The sequence below is a fragment of the Dasypus novemcinctus genome, chromosome 15, assembly GCF_030445035.2.
Source record: "Dasypus novemcinctus isolate mDasNov1 chromosome 15, mDasNov1.1.hap2, whole genome shotgun sequence".
Classification (NCBI taxonomy): domain Eukaryota; kingdom Metazoa; phylum Chordata; class Mammalia; order Cingulata; family Dasypodidae; genus Dasypus; species Dasypus novemcinctus.
The window spans coordinates 83,470,086-83,479,461 of record NC_080687.1 but is presented as its reverse complement, the minus strand read 5'-3'; the positions used below and the strand labels follow the sequence as shown (position 1 = coordinate 83,479,461).

The following is a 9,376-nucleotide window of genomic DNA, read 5'->3' as shown; positions in this document are numbered from 1 at the left end:
CTAATGAACCTAGATGCAAAAATACTTAACAAAATACTTGCTAATCGTATTCAACAACACATTAAACGTATTATACACCACGACCAAGTGGGATTCATCCCAGGTATGCAAGGATGGTTCAACATAAGAAAATCAATCAACGTAATACACCATATAAACAGATTGAAGGAAAAAAATCACATGATTATATCTATTGATGCAGAAAAAGCATTTGACAAAATACAGCACCCTTTCTTGATAAAAACACTCCAAAAGATTGGAATACAAGGGAATTTTTTGAACATGATAAAGAGTATATATGAAAAACCTAAAGCCAATATTGTTTGCAATGGAGAAATCCTAGACTCCTTCCCTCTAAACTCAGGAACAAGACAAGGATGCCCACTGTCTCCGCTCCTATTTAACATTGTCTTAGAAGTACTTGCTCGAGCACTGAGGCAAGAACCAGAAATATTCAAATTGGAAAGGAAGAAGTCAAAATTTCATTATTTGCAGATGACATGATCCTATACATAGAAAACCCTGAGAGATCTACAACGAAGATTCTAGAACTCATAAATGAGTTTAGTAAAGTCGCAGGATATAAGATCAATGCGCAAAAATCAGTAGCATTTCTGTACACCAATAATGAGCAAGATCAGGAGGAAATCAAGAAACAAATACCATTCACAATAGTAAATAAAAAAATCAAATACTTAGGAATAAATTTAACTAAAGAGGTAAAGAACTTATACAACGAGAATTATACAAGATTGTTCAAGGAAATCAAAGAAGACCTAAATAAATGGAAGACTATTCCTTGTTCATGGATAGGAAGACTGAACATTATTAAGATGTCTATCCTACCAAAACTGATCTACACATTCAATGCAATCCCAATAAAAATCAACGCAGCCTTCTTTAAGGAACTAGAAAAACTAACTATGAAATTTATTTGGAAAGGAAAGAGACCCCGAATAGCCAAAGACATACTGAAAAAGAAAAACGAAATTGGAGGAATCACACTACCTGACTTCAAAACATACTATAAAGCTACGGTGGTGAAAACAGCATGGTATTGGCATAAGGAGAGACACATAGACCAATGGAATCGAATTGAAAGCTCTGATATAGAACCTCACATATACAGCCACATAATATTCGATAAAGCCACCAAACCCTCTCAACTGGGAGAGAGTGGCCTATTCAACAAATGGTGTCTGGAGAACTGGATAGCCATATGTAGAAGAATGAAAGAAGATTACCATCTCACACCTTATACAAAGATCAACTCAAGATGGATCAAAGACCTAAATATAAGAGCCAAGACCATAAAAACCTTAGAAAGCAGTGTAGGGAAACATCTACAGGACCTTGTAATAGGAAATGGATTTATGAATATCTCACCAAAAGCACGAGCAGCAAAAGAACTAATAGATAAATGGGACTTCCTCAAAATTAAAGCCTTCTGCACCTCAAAGGAGTTTGTCAAGAAAGTAAAAAGGGAGCCCACACAGTGGGAGAAAATATTTGGCAATCATATATCTGATAAGAAACTTATAACTTGCATATATAAAGAACTCCTATATCTTGAAAATAAAAAGATAAACAACCCATTTAAAAAATGGGAAAAAGACTTAAACAGACACTTCTCTGAAGAAGAAATACAAATGGCAAGAAAGCACATGAAAAAATGTTCCAAATCTCTAGCTATCAGGGAAATGCAAATCAAAACTACAATGAGATATCATCTTACACCCATAAGATTGGCAGCTATGAAAAAAACAGAAGAATACAAGTGCTGGAGAGGATGTGAAGGAAGGGGAACACTCATCCACTGCTGGTGGGAATGCGGAAGGATCCAACCATTCTGGAGGACAGTATGGCGGTTTCTCAAAAAACTAGCCATAGATTTGCCATATGACCCAGCAATACCACTGCTGGGTATATACCCAGCAGAACTGAAAACAAGGACACAAACCGATATATGTACACCAATGTTCATAGCAGCATTGTTCACTATTGCCAAAAGTTGGAATCAACCCAAATGCCCATCAACAGATGAGTGGATCAATAAAATGTGGTATATACACACAATGGAATACTACTCGGCTGTAAGAACAAACACACTACAAACACATGTGATAACATGGATAAATCTTGAGAACCTTATGTTGAGTGAAGCAACCCAGACATTGAAGGACAAATACTACATGACCTCAATGATATGAAATAAACAAGCTGCCCTAGATAGCAAGAGACTGAACGATAGGCTTACAGGAAATCGGAGGGTGGAGGAAGGATATGAGCCGATGTCTGCAGGGGGGGAATTTAAGACGAGATGGTGGTAAGTATGAACACAAAGAAGAGATAAAATGGGGGCAAGGGGTTGCCTTTGGTTGGGGCTTTACGGGTTTGAGGGTGGCTGGGGAGGGATGGTTGGGTAACGTTGCCCAAAAGTGGGGGGAGGAAGGGGGAGCATACGAACACAGGAGAGGGTCAGGAGGTGGTGGAGAGTAAAATGCCGAGAAAATCATATCAAAATATAATAAAGAGGGTTACCTGTTTAGAATGCTCGGAGGGGAGGGTCTGATGCAGGACGGGCTCCTGGGGAATGCCTAAATGCTCATTCTGCCAGAGTGGGTGACACCATGGGGTAAAATCCCAAGTAGTGAGAGTGGGGGTGGACCTACATCCTGGGGAGGACTAATGCCACCAAATAGAGGGAACTGTATCCCTCAAGAGAAAGGGTGGCTCCCAGGGCATTGGGGCAGTTGAGTAAGTTAGGCCCTGAACACTATACCATCTATTTCTGGAAGTGGCTCCTCAGGAAACGAAGGTTGGCTGTCACTGTGGGCACCAAGGTGGAAGGGAAAATGGACGTTAAATGTGTGGAACCAAAGTAAAAGGGGGGCAAGAGAGGAGTTTTTTGAGAGTACACAAGGATGGATATAAAACATGTAATATTACACCATAACATATAGGAGATGACAGACTGATAATGTAAACCATAATGTAAAACATAGGATAACTAACAATGTAAAGAACTGTGTATCCTAAAGTATGCACCATAATGTAAGCACAGATATTACCTTGTTAGAAAGCTAATATATCTCAGACTCTGTACATCACCTTAAGTAAATATGATGTGAAAAGGGTGTAAGAGTATAGCTGTGGAAGGAAAAAGCTTTTGTGGTGGATGTATGGGAGTGCTGTATATTATATATATGCATTGCTGTGGTCTAGGACTCCTGTGAAGAAATGCTGAATAATTAGGGGGGGGGGGGGGGAAAGGATAGGATGTGGAATTTTTTCAAGTCAACATTCTTTATCTAAGTTCTTTATCTAACTTTATCCAAGTTCTTTATCCATCCTTTAAACCCATCGCTATATACCATTCCCTAGTAAGGGACCATGACATTATATTGGGCTTCAAATTTCGGGGAGTTCTGGACCACAGAGTGTTTCAACAATGGCAATGGAGGGATACTGGTATGGGATACCAATGACAGGTGATATATGGCTGACAGGGAGCTGTACAGAACATATGTCCAGGGGGCATGGTAATGATTGGATATACTCATAATGGCAACAATTAAAAACCACAGGAGGGGGGGTACTGGGTTCCTGGCCAGTGGTGCTCTGCCGCAGTCCCTAGGGGAGCAGCGACAGTCTCCCAGGTACAGCGGCGGGGACCTGGAGGGAGTAAGGGTTCAACAGTGAGCCCCTGATGCTAATGACTATGCTTGTGAGCTGATAAACCTAAAATAAGAACAAGGCCTAGAGCAACATTGTGCCTGGGAATTTCCTCCTGTCAGCCTTCATGTTACTCAAATGTGGCCAGTCTCGAAGCCAAACTCAGCATGTAAATGCAATGCCTTCCCTCCAGCGTGGGACATGACACCCAGGGACGAGCCTCCCTGGCAACGAGGGACCACTATCAAATACCAACTGATGATGCAACTGGAAAAGGACCTTATACGGAAGGTTCAATGCGGATCAGCAGAATATCCATGTCTACATAAAATAACATGACTTTAAAATGCTGTTTGACCTAAAGTAAGGGGGAAATGGAAAGGAGAAATGAGTTTATATGGCTACGAGTTTCTAAAAAAGAGTCTGGAGGCTGGCAGAAGGATTGCCCTCATGCACAACTGAGCAGAGTCAGAGAGACAGATAAAGCAGATACAACCCCCAGATATTGGTTCCTTTGAAGGCTAAAGAGACCCATGAGAGTTATGGCCATGGCCGATGGGGTTAACTACCAGGGCAGATGGCCCCTCTTTGGAAATGGTGTTTATGTGTGATGAATCTGGACTCAGATGGGATCTCCCTTCATAAGACTTTCATGCTAATGTGCTGGAGGTGCAGTTAACGTTGGGATTTAAGATATATTTAGGGGATTTGAATCTCTGGACTGACAATGTGATAGCCAGGTCCTGAACTTCAACAGACTCCAGCACCTACAATCTGATTTATTGGACTTACCGCACTCAGCTAAGATGGAGTTGAAGAAGGACAATCACCACACCATGGAGCCTAGAGTGATTACAACTGAAAATGGGAGGATTGCATCCAGCATCCATGTGGAATTTGAGCCTCCTCTTGACATAGAGGTGCAATGGACACAACCAATCCAATGTCCACATAGAAGAGGTGGTATTGGATTGAGAAAAGTGGACATGGTGGATGATGGGTATGGGGAAAGGCAGGAAGAGATGAGAGGTGGAGGTGTCTTTGGGACATGGAGCTGCCCTGGATGGTGCTTCAGAGGCAATCACCGGACATTGTAAATCCTCACAGGGCCCACTGGATGGAATGGGGGAGAGTATGGGCCATGATGTGGACCATTGACTATGAGGTGCAGAGGTGCCCAAAGATGTACTTACCAAATCCAATGGATGTGTCATGATGATGGGAACGAGTGTTGTTGGGGGGGGAGAGGGGGGGGTGGGGGAGCGGGGTTGAATGGGACCTCACATATATATTTTTGATGTAATATTATTACAAAGTCAATTAAAAAAATAAATAAATAAATACTAATGGAAAAAAAAAAAACAGTGTATAACAAAAATATATTTGAACCACTTGAGGATAAATTGCCAACATGTTACAGTTACCTCAGAAGATTTTAACATGCATTTTCTACAAACAAAACCTTCTCATACATAACCACAAACAACCATGAAACTCAAGAAATTAACATTGATACATCATTCCATTCTAATACTCAGACTTCTTTCAAATTTTGTCAGTCATCCTGACAATGTACTTTACAGCATAAGCATCTAGTTCTGTATTGTGTGCTGGCTTTAGTTATGTCTATTTAGTCTGGAGTAGTTATTGAGGCTTGACTTGGAGTGTTTTTTTGTTTTTGTTTTTAATTAGAGAAATCATAGCTATACTGAAAAACTCATGCAGAAAATATAAACTTCTCAAGTACCTGTCCTCACACAACCAATTTTCCCTATTATTAATAATTTGTTTTATTAACAATTTGTTTTAGTGAATTAGCTTTGGTACAATTGATGTAATGTTATTATTAAAACTATAAATTACCTAAGGGCTTACTGTTTGTGTTGTACAGTCTTGCACTTTCTTCAAAATTTTTGCTCTAGTAACACACAAAGAACCTAAAGTACCCCCTTTTAACTACATTCAAATATATTACATGTAGTGTTTAATACATTCACAATGTTGTGGTATAATCTCTACCATCCATTACCAAAACTTTTCATCACTCTAAAGTGAAATACTTTACAAATTATTAACTTCCTTTTCCCTGCCCCCATCCTGGTAACTTTTATTCTAGGTTCTGACCCTATGAATTGGTTCAATGGAATTATTTCACCTCAGTGAAATCATAAAATATTTGTCTTTCTGCATCTGGCTTCTTTCACTCAGCATGATGTCTTCCAGTGGTTGTAAACTGGTATTTCATTGGGTTTTGATTTGCATTTCCCTAATGGCTAAGGTTTTTGAGCATCTTTTCATGTGTTTATCGGACATACTTATATCTTCTTTGGATAACTGTCTAAGTTTTTTGACCATTTTCAATTTTTAAAAAAAAATTTTGTTGACTTGTAGGGTTTCTTTATATTTTATAGATATTAAACCTTTAACAGATGTGTGGTTTCCAAATATTTTCCCCCATCCTGTAGATTGTCTGTCAACTTTCATGATGAAATTCTTTGATAAGCAAAGGTTTTTAATTTTGATGAGGTTCCATTTATCTATTTTTTCTTTTGTTCTTCATGCTTTTGGTATAATGTTTAAGAGACTATTGCTTAACACAAGGTCCAGAAGCTTCTTCCCTATGTTTTATTCTAGGAGTTTTATATCTTTGGTTCTTATATTTAGGTCTTTGATCCAGTTTGAATTAATTTTTTGTAGAGTGTGGGTTAGAGACCTACTGTCATTCTTTTACATATGGACATCTGGTTTTCCATGAACCATATGTTGATGACACTATTCTTTCTCCACCAAGTGGATGTGGCACCCTTGTCAAAAATCAGTTGTCCATAGACATAGGGTTTTATTTCTGGACTCTCAATTCGATTCCATTTGTCTATACATCTGTCTCTATCCACTACCATACTTTTTTGATTACTATAGCCTTGTAATAAGTTTGAAAGTTGAGAAGTGTGAGTCCTCCAATTTCTTCTTCTTTTTCAAGATGGTTTTGGCTCTCCAGTACCAGTTACCATTCTATATAAATTTGATGTTTTTATTTTTTATTTTTGAAAAGAAGGCCATTGGAATTTTTATTGGGATTATAGTGAATCTGTAAACCACTTTGGGTATAAGTTTTACATCTTCTAATTTTAAAAAATTGCTGACATTATAGAAATAAACTGAAACATATTAATTTTTCACTCTTACATTTTCATGACAAACAGAAAAATAAAACATTCAAGAGAAAAGAAAAATACAAAAAAACAGAGAGGAGCCTATAAAACTAAATGTCAATCACAGCATTAACAGCTGAATAGAGAAAAGAATTAAAATGCTTTAATTAAAAAATCATGAGTGGATGATATAGTGTGTAAAAATTGATAATTTATAAACTAAAGTCTAACATCATTGTTCAGAAATTAGACAGACGGATCATGTGCAGTGGTGGTGAGCAAAAAGGTATTATGGTTAAATCTTCATTGTTCTAGCTGCTTCCTCATGATACCCACTTCTGAGGAAACCTGACATTAATTGGATATTGTGCCAGGCTAATGCTGGCAGCTGATCCAGCAATGTCAGATCCTTTTAGTAGATCCTTCTGCCAGTTGCCAATTTCAATGCCTGTGACCCAGGCATCTTTCAGTATCTCATGGATTTTGACACCTTGAGGCCCAGTTAGGTATCTAATCAAATTGTTTGAAACATTGAATTCATGAAAAGTAGACTGAATTTGGTGTTGAATTTGGTGCCATAGGAGAATGAGACTATGGCATTGCTAACTGGCACAGTTGGTGAAATCTGACTCTGGAATAGCATAAATATTCCTTGTCACTAAATGGGATTCATATTCCTTGAATGGGATAGCCATCCCAGGCAAACTAGGTTAGGTTTGAGTTACATGGAAAGGGTGGTATGGTAAAGCTCTCACTGTTGCTGCCTGTTCTCTACCTGTTTTGACCACCTGCTAAGGTAATCAGAGAACTGGATAGTTTGGGTGAGTATGGGATGGTCACATGTGGGGAGCCGCCCGGAGCTACGTGCATTTGCGGTCTCCAGCAACATGGCGGTTTTCATAAGTACGCCTACTCCACCCCTGTGCTTCCGCCTTCTTCTTCCCCTTTCCCCAGTTTCCTGGGCAAAAAGTGTCACGCCCGCGCAACAAGATGTTGAAGCCATGACCAGCATTGAAGACTCGCAACCTATAGCAAGTGGTGTAACAGCATTTTATTGCCTTATATGGAAGAGCCGCTTCATCAGCCTATCACCCCCTGCTAATACCCTCCCCTTAGTATATATTCTGATGCTCTACCCTCAATAAATGGAGACTTGATCAGAATCCTGTCTTGTCTCCGTTTCTCTCGCCTCTTGTCCCCCAATTCCCACTCCCTCTTTCAGGTGCCAGTTCGTTTGACCTGCAGGCCGAGTCAGTCACACCCTTTGGAGGGGACTCCAGTCTGACCACACAGATCTGTTTGGCACATTCATGGTTGGATTGCATAATGTCAGCAGTATTGTGATGACCCACTCAGCTGAATTACCTGTACCTGAGTTCCTGTATTTTCTTGCATATTCTTGGCCTTGCAACCACCTTTCCCAATGAGAGAGTCATGCTGACTCGCAGGGACCAACAGTTTCAGGGTGAGCAGGAGTCTACTGACAGCTGTGCTCGTGGTCACAGAACTGTTGATACCCTTTCCCAGTTTGTTGACGGTCATAGCAAAGGCTTTAATGATGGCAATAATGGGTCTAGCCAAAATGATAATGACAATTCCCTTCTGATATGTTGATACCTGCACATCTCTCCTTGTACAACTTCTTAACAGATTCTTCTTTCTTTCCAATGATACTGCCAACTTCTTTTCCATATATAAGTAGCTGGATGGTCACGGTTACATTTAATCCCTCTTCAGTCAAGACTAGTGTCCATGTCCAGCAATGTCCTGGGAAGCTGATCTCTAAGTGGTTAAGTCTTTGGTCACTGGTGGGGGTGAAAACCAAAAATATCCCATTCATAATTACTTATTTATTTATACAAACATGGACTCATCATTGACTCATGATTTGCTGTTTTATTCAGTGAGTTATAATCTGCTACTATCATTATTTATATTGATGCTCAAAGTTTCCTAGATTAGCTAGTGTCTGCTATTAAGCTTGCTTCTGTGGGTCCTTTTGACATGACCTCAATATTATGACTATGATTATTCATTTAAATAAAACAGCTTTATTGATGGAAAATGTATGTACTATAAAATTAACCCATTGCAATTATGCATTCTATAAACTTTAATAAATTTATAAAGTTTTGCAACCAAAGCCAGGATCCTGATTTAAAGCACTTTTCTTATGCTAAAATGTTTCTTACTCACCTTTTGCAATCCATCCCTGTACCCACTTGCAGCTCTTAGAAGCTCCTATTCTTCTTCCTGTTTATATAATTTTTCTATTTCTAGAAGTTTTGTATAGCAGAATTATACAATGTATAGTCTTTTTGTCCCAGGTGTCGTTCAATCGGCAGAGAGTCAATGTTTCTGAGGTTCATCCATGTTGTTGCATGTATCTACAGGCTATTCTTTTTAATTTCTAAAAAATATTTCGATGCATGGGTATGCCATATTTTGTTTATTCATTTATACTTAATGGACGTTTAGATAATTTCCAGTTTTGACCATTATGAGTAATAGTAGTCTAGATATTTATGTATAAGTCTTTGTATGAACAC

The 9,376-nt window shown here is 38.9% G+C and overlaps 1 pseudogene; it reads right to left on the bottom strand.

The window, feature by feature from the left end:
• Nucleotides 1–7,532: 7,532 nt before the first annotated feature.
• On the bottom strand, nucleotides 7,533–8,611 carry LOC101410912 (poly(rC)-binding protein 2 pseudogene; annotated as a pseudogene).
• Between the last annotated feature and the right edge of the window lie 765 nt (nucleotides 8,612–9,376).